The sequence below is a fragment of the Lygodium microphyllum genome, chromosome 14, assembly GCF_053477565.2.
Source record: "Lygodium microphyllum isolate KBCC chromosome 14, Lygodium_microphyllum_v1.1.10, whole genome shotgun sequence".
Lineage (NCBI taxonomy): Eukaryota > Viridiplantae > Streptophyta > Polypodiopsida > Schizaeales > Lygodiaceae > Lygodium > Lygodium microphyllum.
Window position 1 is genome coordinate 69,134,354 of NC_141148.1, and position 13,760 is coordinate 69,148,113.

Below are 13,760 nucleotides of genomic sequence, written 5' to 3' on the forward strand. Positions count from 1 at the left end.
ATCTATATATATGAAATTTCATGTGCTACATACATTGTTTTGTTTTCAGTATCCAATCTTCGAAATAATCTTTCTCTATTTTCCCTAAGTATACAATTTGATGTTGATGGGGGGAAAAAAACCAGAGAGCATGTGGCTTGCAAAGCCACATGCTCTCTGGTTTTTTTTATATCTCTGTTTTGCGCGTCTAAATTGCAGGATAAAAGCGCGTCTATTCTCGTCAAAAATTTTCAAAGTAAACGTGTTTTTAGACGCGTAGATACACGCGTGTATAGACGCACAATATGAATATATCCACTTTTTTATAAATATGATTATTTATTTACGTAGCGTGTTTATACGCGCGTCTATAGGCGCGTCTAAGTGTGCGTGTAACTCTGATCATAAGCGCGCTTTCAGACGCGATTTTGTAGACGCAGAAATAGACGCGTTAATAAACGCGCCCGACATTTTTTTCCCAATTCAAATATTGCGTCTACAAGCGCGTCTATGGAGCCTTTTTGTTGTAATGAGAGAGAGAGAAGCAGAAGAGAAGAAGAAGAGGGAGAGAGATAAGGAGAAGAAGAGAAGAAGAAGAAGAGGCAGAGAGAGAGAATGAGAAGAAGAGAAGAAGAAGAGGAAGGGAGAGAGAGAAAAAGAAGAAGAGAGGAAGAAGAATAAGAAGAAAGAGAGAGAGAGAGAGAGGAGAAGAAGAGAAGAAGAAGAGGGAGAGAGAGAAGAAGAAGAAGAGAAGAAGAAGAAGAAGAAGAAGAGGGAGAGAGAGAGAGGAGAAGAAGAGAGGAAGAGGAGAGAAGGAGAAGAAGAGAAGAAGAAGAATAAGAAGAGGAAGTGAGAGAGAGAAGGAGAAGAAGAGAGGAAGAAGAAGAGGGAGAGAGAGAGAGGAGAAGAAGAGAGGAAGAGGAGAGAAGGAGAAGAAGAGAAGAAGAAGAAGAAGAATTCCTGAAGATACGCCCCTCCCCCCTTCATTATTTTATTTCCCTACTCAAGGAGAGGCGCCGATGCTTTGACTAGACCTAATAATAAAAAAACTTAGAAATCATTTATTAATTTTGTAAATATATGAAATTTATTTTTAGTATTTTATGATTTGGGCTCTCTCATGATTACTAAAGAGATCAACATGTAGGGTGAATCATAAAAAAAAGTGGTGAATAAGTCCGAGCATTCTACTCCAGTTTAAGAAGGGGACATGGTAAGTCCTCTTCAAGAGGTCATGGTATGGGACATATTGGTGATAATCAGTAAAATAGATCAAATTAGAAATTGGTAATATGCAAGATTTAGGAGGATATGGCAACTTTAGAGGCATGGGGAGCTCTAAAAAAAGAGGTGGATGGTAGAGTAGACGTTCTAGCAATTTTACTATTGTTTGTTATTATTGTGCCAAAACATGGCATATTACAATCCAGTGTAATGCTAATAAGAATAATATCCACAGTGGTAAATTGTAGCAAGAAAAATATCAATTAACTTTATGATAGAATGAAGAAAGAAATGAGTGTCTAGCATACGGTGAATGATGTTATAAGAAAGAAGATACATGATGATATAAAGTATGTTGATTTAGATATATCTAATCATTTGACCAACCACGCTAAATACTTTGGAGAGATGTGAGACTTACAAAATCCAAATTATGTGTAGAAAGGTGATAATTCATACGACCCAATTTCACACATTAGAAAGATTCCCTTGTCCTTTCACAATGCTTTAAAAACAATTCTATTAGATGTATTACATGTGGCATCTATCACAAAAACAAAGTATCTATTGGCCAAATGGTATTGCAAGCATTGCAAGTTTAATTTAATTCAAAATACTATTTTGTGAAAGATTTAACTTATAAGTGTAAGTTAATCACAAAAGAAAGTAGAGTTGGTCATATGTTCACTTTAAATGTTAGAACGTCTACAATGAATGTTGCTGTGTATACTAAATAGCATAAATATATTGGACACACAAATGTGCAAATTTTAAATTTAATATAATCCAAAGGATTCGTTATAGGGTTGCTTGCTTTTAGAGTTATTGAATTTTGTAAAGTATGTGAAGCATGTTAGTTTAGTAAGCAAGCAAGACAATTTTTTTCACATGATAGAGATGACAGCAAGACTATACTTGATGTTATGCATACATATATTTGGGAACCTATTAAAAAAAGATCTCTACAATAAATATTTTATTATGTTTATTGATGATTATTCAAGAAAGCTATGGGTGTATATCAAGTGTATATCATCATGAAGGAAAAGAGTGATATATTTAAGCACTTCAAAACTTTCAAGGGCACTGTCAGCACATAAACATTCTTGAAACTTAAGTGCTTCAAGTTAGATGGAGGAAAGATTATCTCTCTAATGAGTTCAATGACCTCTTAAGGTCTCATGGGATAAAGAGACCATTTACTTGCTGGTATATTCCACAACAAAAGGAGTTGTAGAAAGAAAAATAGACATATTGTAAAAGTTATACCAGCATTGATGGGGCTAAAAAGAATTTAGCAAAACACTTTTGATGTGAAGCTATTCATACTACTATCTATATTATGAACTGAACTTCCATAGTTGTAATTCATAAAAGGTACCCTCAAAGAATGCTTTGCAAGCAAGAAGTGTGATGTGCTATAGTTGAAAGTGTTTGGTTGTATTATATATGTTCATCTGTCAAATGAGTTACAAAGGAAGCATGATCCAAAGGTTTAAAAATATATTTTCATTGTATACTCTTTAGAGAAGAAATAATATCGCTATTATAACCTTGTGATAGTGATTTAAGAGTGAGCATGGATGTTATTTTTAATGAGATGAGTAGTTAGTATGAAGCTATTGGTGATGCATTGAATGATGATGATGATTCTCATTGTCATATGCAGAAAGAAAAACAAGAACCATGGAGGCTTAGTGGTCAAAAGCATGATTTGGTACTAGATCTATAGTTAGCCCTAGTCTTGATCCAAAGGTTTAAAAATGTATTTTCATTGCATACTCTTTAGAGTAGAAAGGGTATCGCTATTATAACCTTGTGATAGTGATTTTACAGTGAGCATGGATGTCATTTTTAATGAGATGAGTAGTTAATATGAAGCTACTAGTGATACATTGAATGATGATGATGATTATGATAGTCATGTATAGAAAGAAAATCAAGAACTATAGAGCCTTAGTGGATAGAAATGTCATTTGTAGATCTAGCTACAGTTAGCCCCAGCATGGGAGACTAAGGAGTAGTTCCACATCTTTGAATGCACCTACTAGTGTCGTAGATAAAGATAAAGGGATTTTAAAAATATCATATGGTAATGATGCATATGCTAGTCATTTGGGATTTGACGGAGATTCCACTCATTTAGAGAGTTTGGATGATAAGGTTGGTATTCCTTCAATAATCATGACACCAAGTGTAGAGAGAGCACATGGTAATGCAAAGGCTCCACTGAGTGATCTAGTGGTAGAGAGGTCTTGCAAGATCACATATCTTGTTAAAAGATTTGGTTCTAAAGGTTATGCATCTCATCATTATGCATGTATAGCAAAGGTGGTTGAGGGTATTGAGCCCACTTATTTTGAGGATGTTGTGGTCATGTTCATTAGGATGCAACAATGGATAACGAGATGGATACATTAGAGACCAATAAAACTTGGGATCTAATACCATTGCCTAAGGGGAAGAAAGCTATTAGTTGTAAGTGGGTCTACAAAATTAAGCATAATACAAATGGTTTTGTTAGCAGCACAGGAATAAGGATAGGCTAGTTGCAAAAGACTATGCTCAAACATATAGCATAGACTATGAATAAGTATTTCGTTGAGTTACTAGGATAGTAACTATTAGATATGTGATTGCTTTGGTAGTAACCAAAGGTTGGATTTTTTAGAAAATGGATATAAATAGTGCCTTCTTTGAATGGTGAATTGCAAGAAGAGGTGTATATGGAATAGCTAGTAGGTTATGAGGATTTATAGCATCCCACATATGTTTCTAGGTTAAAGAAGACACTTTAGGAGCTGAAGCAAGCACCTAGAGCATGGTCTGATAAGATCAAAGAGTATCTTGACAACATTGGCTTTTATTTTGATACAGATCACTCACTTTATGTGAGAGAGATAGTATGGTTTGGATATGTTGTCCAAGCATCATATGATAGCATGTAAGCCTCTTTTAGTGCCGTTAGAGGAAAATGCAAAGTCAAGTGTGTTGATATTGCAAATGAGATAGAAGACCTAATATGTTTAAGAGGATAGTAGGGAGATTTATTTACATTACTATCACAATGTCAAATTTGAGCTATGATATTGGCCTTGTCAATTTGTTTATGCAGATCCCTAGAAAGCCTCATTTGAATGCAATTAGACACATATTGAGGTATGTGAAGTCCACTTTGAATTATGTACTTTTTAATGAGGCAAGTAAGGATATATAAGTGTCTAGATACATAGATGAAAATTGGGATGGTAACATGTCTGATAGAAGATCTACTAATAGTTCATGTTTTCCCTTAGTAGTGTAGTAGTTACGTGGAGTAGCAAAAGAAACCTTCTATTGCTTTATCAAGTATAAAAGTGCTACTATGGTAGCATGTGAGGTGATATGGCTATAGAAGTTGTTGGGTGATTTGGATATGCAGGTAGATGGTCCAGTTGTCATTCATTGTGACAACATGAGTAGCATACAATTGACTAGGAACACTGTGTTCTATACCATGACAAAATACATTGAAGTGCATTATCACTTTATGAGAGAGAAGGTACTTAAAATGATATTGACTTGGCATATATCAACACGTAAGATCGTATAGTTTACATCTTTATGAAGACATTGGGTGGAGAGAATCTTCAAAAGTTTTGAAGCTTAGTTGGAGTTGCATAGATATAGTTCAACTTGAGGATGAGTGTTAAGATGGCAAGCTCAACATCTGTGGATGTTGATGATGAACCGTCTGGTTAGATGGGTCCACATGTCTACATTTAGTACATGGGTGATTATTATAACTCTTACATGGCCATTGATTTATCACTTACTATATTTGGTTTATTACACCTATTTACAGCTAGCATAGTTATAGTACTGTAACATGCCTATCTATCGGCTGTCCTGGCACGTTTTTAGCAGTCCATTGAGAGACGATTCTAAATGACGTTGCCTGACACTCCCATGGAATGTTGTAGGGTTTTTCACCTAGGGTTTTCCGAGTCTACCTCACAATGGAACATCCATAGCCAAACGTCCACGATCAACCCACTAGGATCCACCTAAAATTTGGGCTCCTAGGTGGTCAAGGTCTCCTCACAGTGTTCTAGCATTGGGTCATGGACATCCTACTTTATGTAGAGATATCCAATCAAAAGCAGACCCATGATGCACTTGGTTTAAAGAGAATGGAAAATGAGAGGGATGTGGTGCTCAACCTCTTTGCTCATAGGGCATAGTCCCATTTTGGTCCCCTAAAACAACATGAATCGGGTTCTAACCTAACAATACCTAAAGGTCAAATGATGATAAAACCCTATGAGAAGCCTCCCGATTCTCTGGGACCAGCCCGCCGTAGGACAGACCCATCCAGGTTCCACCCACCCACTTCCCTTCATAGCTTTAGTTTTCTAATTAGGTCCTATCACATTTATGTGTGACATTCAAAATCAACTTCCTTAACTAAGCCTTTTAGGGAACAGGGTTCATTTTATAATTTATAACACATACACAAATATAGAGCAAGCAACCCTTTTGACAAATAAGTTCCTTAACTTATCTTCAAGTTAATCTTTGACTCTTGCCCATACAAGAGAAATTATATTTCTCTTCCACCTTGCAAAAGTACCCGGTCCAAATCACAACGTACCATAATTTTCATCCTTTATCTAGAATAGAATCTTTCGATGCCACAAACTGTCAAGAATTGCGTGGTGGAGGGGGTTTCTCAAGATGCTGCGCCGAACACACACAGAATGCACAAGGAGAAGCTTACTCAAGAGACAAGAAGAGAGATGGAGGCCAAAACGTTTTCTTGTTGATTTCTTCTTCTTCTTCCACACACTTTACAATGTACACAAAGTATAGATAAGATACAACATAAAAGGAAAGTGGCCTACTAAGTCAAACAATGCATAACTGACTACACTAGTCGACTGGCGCTATAACTATGCCAGGTGTAAATAGATGTAACGACCTGAATATAATAAGTAATGAGTCAGTGGCCATGTGAGATGCATAATGACCACCGACGTGCTAAGTGTAGACGCGTGGATCCATCTAACCAGGCGGTCCATCATCAATGTCCGCATGTGTTGAGCTTGTCATCTCAACACTCCCCCTCAAGCTCAACTGCATCTCTACAACTCCAAGTAAGCTTCGAAACTTTTGAAGCTTCTCTGTACCCAATGCCTTCGTGAAGATGTCAGCTATCTGATCATGTGTGCTGACATATACCAAGTCAATCTCACCTGCCAGTACCTTCTCTCTCACAAAATGTTAGTGTACCTCAATATGTTTTGTCCTGGAATGGAACACAGGGTTCCTAGCCAACTGTATACTGCTCATGTTGTCACAATAAATGACAATTGGACCTTCCCCCTGGACATCCAAATCAGCCAATAGATTTTACAGCCATACTACCTCACATGCTGCAATAGCAGCACCTCTATACTCAGCCTCTGTACTCGACAAAGCAACTGTAGATTGCTTTTTGCTGCTCCATGCAACTGCTGCACTACCAAGAGAGAACATGTATCCACTGGTAGATCTTCTATCAGACATACTACCAGCCCAATCTGCATCTGTGTATCCAAATACCTGTACATCTGTACCTACCTCATAGAAAAGTCCATAATGTAATGTGGACTTCACATATCTCAATATGCGTCTGACTGCATCCAAATGTGGCTTTCTAGGTACTTGGATAAACTGACTCAAAAGACCAACAGCGTAGCTCAAGTCTGGCCTTGTAATGGTCATGTAGATCAAACTCCCCACTATCCTCCTGAACATAGTAGGGTCTTCTATCTCATCCCCAACATCAGCACTCAGCTTTACATTCTGCTCCAACGGGACTGAAAGTGGTTTGCATGCAGTCATACCATACTTGGACAACATATCCAAGCCATACTGTCTTTGGGACAGCCATATACCATCATCACATCTGATCACCTCAATGCCAAGGAAGTACCTTAGCTCACCTAAATCCTTCATCTCAAACTTCATCTTCAAACAGCCCTTAACTTCAGCAATCCTACTATCACTATCACCTGTAATAATCAAGTCATCCACATAGATGACTATGATGACCAAACCTGCATCTCCCTTTCTCACATAAAGTGAGTGATCAACATCAGAAACATAAAAGCCAATATTGACAAGATGCTCTCTAATCTTGTCAGACCATGCTCTAGGTGCTTGCTTGAGCCCATAGAGTGCCTTCTTCAACCTGCACACATACGTGGGATGCTCTAAATCTTCATAACCTGCTGGCTAATCCATATACACTTCTTCCTGCAAATCACCATGCAAGAAGGCATTCTTTACATCCATTTGCTGCAACCTCCAACCTTTGGCTGCTGCCAAAGCAATCACACATCTAACAGTTGCCATCCTAGCAACTGGACTGAAGGTTTCATCATAATCTATGACGTATGTCTGGGCATAGCCTTTTGCAACCAGCCTAGCTTGGTACCTGCTAATAGAACCATCTGCATTGTGCTTAATCTTATAAACCCACTTACATCCAATAGCTTTCTTTCCCTTCGGCAATGATACTAGATCCCAAGTCTTATTGGCCTCTAATGCAGCCATCTCCTCATCCATTGCTGCATCCCAATGAGCATGACCAACAGCCTCCTCAAAACATGTGGGCTCAACATCCTCAACTAGTTTCACCATATAAGCATAATGGTGAGCTGCATAACCTTCAAAACCAAATCTTTTAACAGGGTATCTCACCTTGCTAGACCTGCGTACCACTGGATCACTCAATGGAGTCTTTGCATTAACGCATGCTCTCTGCACACCTGGAGTCCTCACTGAAGGAATGCCAAGCTCATCATCCAAGCTCTCTGAGCCACTGGAGTCTCCATCAAGAACTGCATCAATGCCTTCTGACACTTTATTCTTTCCTTTGTCTTTACCTGTAGTGCTACTAGATGCACTCGAAGATGTAGAGGTACTCCTTAGTCTCCCAGACCAAGGACTACCAGATGATGTCTCTGGTCCGCTAAGAGTTCGTGATTCTTGCTTTCCAGCCTGCACATGAGTGTCATGATCATCATCATCATCCAATTCATCACCACTAGATGCATACCAACTGCTCATTTCATCAAAGATGACATCCCTGCTCACTCTGAACTTACATGTGACAGGGTTGTAACAGCGATACCCTTTCTGCTCTAAAGAGTATCCAATAAAGACACTTTTCAGCCTTTGGATCCAGTTTCTTCCGCAACTCATCTGGCACATGAACATACGCAATGCAGCCAAATACTTTCAAGTGTGAAACATTAGGCTTCTTACCTGTAAAACATTCTTCCGGGGTCATACCATGAACTGCAGCTGTGGGAGTTCTGTTCATAATATAAACAGCAGTATGAACAGCCTCAGACCAAAAATGCTTAGGCATATTCTTTTCAGCCATCAAGGCACGTGCAATGTCTGCAATATGCCTGTTTTTCCTTTCTGCAACCCCATTTTGCTATGGGGTATACCTGCATGTGAACTGTCTCTTTATCCCATGAGACCTCAGAAAATCACTGAACTCATTGGAGAGGTACTCTCCCCCTCCATCTGACCTCAAGCACTTTACTTTCAAGCCTGTTTCTCTTTCAACTGTAGCCTTGAAAGTTCTAAAGTGCTCAAAAGCTTCACTCTTTTCCTTCATAAAATATACCCACAGCTTTCTAAAACAATCATCAATGAATGTGACGAAGTATGAACTACCTCCAAGAGATACATCTTGTGTAGGCCCCCAAATGTCTGTATGCACAACATCAAGGATATTTCTGCTTACATCTCTATCATGTGAAAAGGGTTGTCTTGCCTGCTTACCAAACTGACATGCTTCACATACCTTCTGAAATTCTGCAACTTTAAATGTAGGCAAACCTGTAACCAACCCTTTGGACTGCATTAATTTCAGCCTTTGTACATTTGCATGTCCAATGTGTTTGTGCCAAATTTCAATGTCTGCAACAACACATTTTCCTTTGGCATACATAGCAGCATTCATAGTAGGAATTCCAGCATCTAGAGTGAGCATACATCCAACTCTACTTCCCTTTGCTACCAACCTGCACTTGTCATTGAAGTCTTCTACAAAGCAGCCATTTGCATTAAATCTGACTTGCAGCCCTTGCTCTACCATTTGACCAACTGACACCAAGTTCTTTGTAATAGATGGCACATGTAATACATCTGAAAGACTCTTTGTCTTACCATCATGCAAGGACAAGGGAACTTTTCCAATGTGTGAAATTGGGTGGCATGAGTCATCACCCGTCTACACATAACCTGCATTCTGCAAATCCTACATCTCTCCAAACCATTCTGCATGGTTGGTCATATGATTGGATGCACCTGAATCAACATACCAAACATCTTCATGTGTTCCCTTTCCTGTAACAGCATTCAGCATATGTTGCATAACGAACAAAACGTTCATTTTTGTCTTCATTATGTCGTGAAGACAATGCATAGTTTCCTTGCTACAACTTACCACTGCGGATATCATCTCTCTTAGCATAACATTGGGCTGCAATATGACCTGTTTTGCCACAGTAGTGGCATACAATACCAGAGTTGTTAGAACCTCTGTTCTGCCATCCACCTCTTCCTCTAAGGCTCCCCCTACCTCTAAAGTTACCATGACCTCCTGAAACCTGCATATCGCCAAATTGCTGATTCAATCTGTTTTGCTGGTTGTCACTACCACGTCCTGTACCACGGCCTCTTGAAGAGAACCTGCCACGTCCCCTTCCAGAACTGGAGTAGAAAGCTTGGACCTGTTCACCACTTCTTTCAGATGTCTCACTCTGCATGTTGATCTCTTCAGTGATCATAAGGGAGACCAATTCATCGAAATCTGGAAATGGCTTTCTAACATATACAGAAGTTACAAAAGACTTCCAAGCCTTTTCATTGTTAAGTCCACCCAAGGTAGACGACACCAAATCATCATCATCGGGCATTGCATCAATCGCTGCCAATGCATCTGCAATGCTTCTTACCTTTAGTCATACTCATTGATAGACATCTTCCCTTTCTTTAATGTATTCAACTCTTGCTTGAGTTGAATCTTTCATGCCTTTGTATTTACAGAAAACATACTTTCAAGTATGGTCCAAGCTGCATATGAATTCTCTGCATTTCTAATGTGTCCCAGCATATTATTGTCAATTACTGCAGACAACCAATACATGACCTTTTTATCCTTTGCATTCCATTCTTTCCGTGCCTTTGTCTCTTCTGCAGTTGGAGGATCACTCATCTCCGGCTCCTTTTCTTCACCTAAAACGAACTCGTAGAGGCCTTTTCCAATAAGGAAGTTCGTGACACGGAACTTCCATGAAGGGTAGTTGTTCTTGTCGAGCTTCTCAATGATGGGGCTTCCACTGTTCTCTGCCATTATCACAAAATTAATACCAACAGCAAGCAAATCTTCTGCAACGGTGGACCTGTAGTGCACAACAATACACCAGACAGCCTTTTTCACTGTCTGCTCAACAATACATGCAATCTGCAACCTGTTTGCAGATAAACCTTGTGTTTACTCACTGATAAACACCTTTGAACTTACAGATCTGAAATCTGTAACCTACCCACCCACTTTCTGTCAATACAGTTGAAGTCACAGCGTACCCTGAAACTGCGGTCCGCAACCTTGCGGCTCTAAAACGGGCCCTGAAACGGCCTTAGATGCCCAAAATAACTGCGGGAAAGCTCCAAAGGGCATATTTGCACAATACACAGTGCTCTTCACGCACACCAAATCTCACTGCAATCTGAGATTTTTGCTCTGCCCTGCTTCCGGTGCCTCCACAGGCACTATCCAAGAGAAAGAGTTGAAGGATGGGAGAGCTTCTTACCCGTGGCTTGCTTGCTCGAACCTTGCTTCTTCTCATTTTCTTCAACCTTCGAAATCAGCCTCTCTCAATGGCGCGGCTCTGATACCATGTCAAGAATCGCGTGGTGGAGGGGGTTTCTCAAGATGCTGCGCCGAACACACACAGAATGCACAAGGAGAAGCTTACTCAAGAGACAAGAAGAGAGATGGAGGCCAAAACGTTTTCTTGCTGATTTCTTCTTCTTCTTCCACACACTTTACAATGTACACAAAGTATAGATAAGATACAACATAAAAGGAAAGTGGCCTACTAAGTCAAACAATGCATAACCGACTACACTAGTCGACTGGCGCTATAACTATGCCAGCTGTAAATAGGTGTAACGACCTGAATATAATAAGTAATGAGTCAGTGGCCATGTGAGATGCATAATGACCACCAACGTGCTAAGTGTAGACGTGTGGATCCATCTAACCAGGCGGTCCATCATCAATGTCCGCATGTGTTGAGCTTGTCATCTCAACACAAACGTTGGGCCCATGGCAATCTTCAACTCCATTCTAGACTAGGGAAGGGGTGTCCAGAGCTCCACCTGACCCACAAGCGGCCTAGGAGTGAGACACCATTTCTGTGGTTGGCCTTTTCACCACTCGACCTTCGGCCCATGAATCGAGCAGTGCCCTTCTCAAATTGAGGCACAGTGCGACCTTGGAGATGATCCACCCACACAAAATATCATTTCCTTAATTAATCTAGTTAAGAATCAGGCACAATCAAGGCAATCAGCCTAATATCATCTTCCAGGAAAACATTCCTTTATTTCCATGGCAACTTGTCATCATAGACCCCTGCCGTGAATTTACCATCAAACACAAGTACTTAGAATAATTATCCAAATGGCATTCCAACAATCAGTTGAATGTAAAAGCATTTGGGATGTTGTTCAATCAACCAACAAAAGTAGTGGTATTATTTTCAACATTGCAAGAGTAGACGTGATAACATTTCCATCTGCATATTCGATCTCCCCCTTGGGATCAAGAGCGATACCTGCAAAATTTTAACTTGAATTTATCTTCCTTTCAATGAGTGCGAGACAAATTTGTAATGATGCAAGACTATCTTCTAATGTAAAATAATCCTTGAATTACTGTGGGAGTTGTAATCAACTGATGGTTTGGCAGCACAAGATAACTCCTTGACCGTTATTTTATGCGAAACCTTCATAGGATGAATTCAAGATTTTAATGCAAGATCAATTCGTGTACCATCGATATATATTTTGTATAATATTTTCCATGTATGTACCATTTGTGTGCATAACCCTCAAGGAAACCTTATATGTTCTTCATGCTACGTATGATTTTGTTGTGTAGCACTAGGATGCAATGATTGTATTTGGGTACAAGGATTTGTGAGAACTTCAATGCACCATATGCATAAATCTATGCAAGGTCATCTATGGTTACTTGTTAAAATAAACTCATACACATGCCAAAGCAATATAACCTATATCTCAATGAATAGCGGAGATGGCAATTAGTATGTGGATATTCGGATATGAATTATCCATAATCGATGTTGTATTTGTATTAGCAGTAATGCCTTGGCCAGCAGCTCCATTGTTGGATGTAGGATTACCATTGCTATGTGTATCCCTCCGTTTGGGGGCCATACTTCCGGTTTATAAATAAATAAATAAATAAATAAATAAATAAATATATATATATATATATATATATATATATATATATATATATATATCTCTCTCTCTCATTGGAAAGATAGTGCTATGCTCTCTCCCTCTCTCTCTTGTCGAAGAGATAGTGCCGGGGTGACTTTCCTCGACTATGATGGGGGGGTTAAACTCACGGGAAAAAGAGGAGAAGAACAACGCATGTGGTGACCCTCTAAAGAGGGGAAGAGAAGGACCTTGGAATATTCCTTCTCCCTCTCTCTCCCTCTATCACACACATACACACACACACACACACACACACACACACTCTCTCTCTCTCTCTCTCTCTCTCTCTCTCTCTGTGTCTCTGCCAGCATGCTTTTTTTTCCTTACGATATGGGAGGGGGAAGAAGTCCTGATTTGTAGCCCCAGGGGGGGTTTTATACATTTTGGGGGGGTGTTATTGGGGGGGGGGAGTGGAGTAGTGGTGGTGACAGTGTTCACCCCACCCACCAACTTTTCGATGGCATGGCGAATTGGTCAAGAGGGGGAAGGAGGGGTAGGCCACGTGGCCTTCCCCTCAACTTCATCTTCCTCATGGTCTTCTCTGTCATCTCCCTCGTCTCCTTTGTCACCTACTCCTTCTCCCTCTTGGATGTCTCCTTCTCCTCCATGTCATTGCATCCTTCCCTCCCTTGAGGTCATCACGATCTGCTCCTTCTTCCACTTTGCCATCATATTCTTCCTTCCCTCCCTCACCACTTGTTTGGCGACGACAGGGGGAAGGTTTTAAAATTTTGAATATTTTTAATAAAAAGGGAAGGGGGGATTGTTACAAGTACCAATCTATCAATATAGTCAATTATGCATTGTTTGATTTAGTAGGCTACTTTTCTTTATACTGTATCTTATCTATAAATGGTGTATATTGAAAAGTATATGAAAGAAGAATAATAAACTAGCAAGAAAATGTTTTGGCATCCATCTATCTTTATGTGTTGTTATTTTGAGTGAGCTTCTCCTTGTGTGTATTATATGGG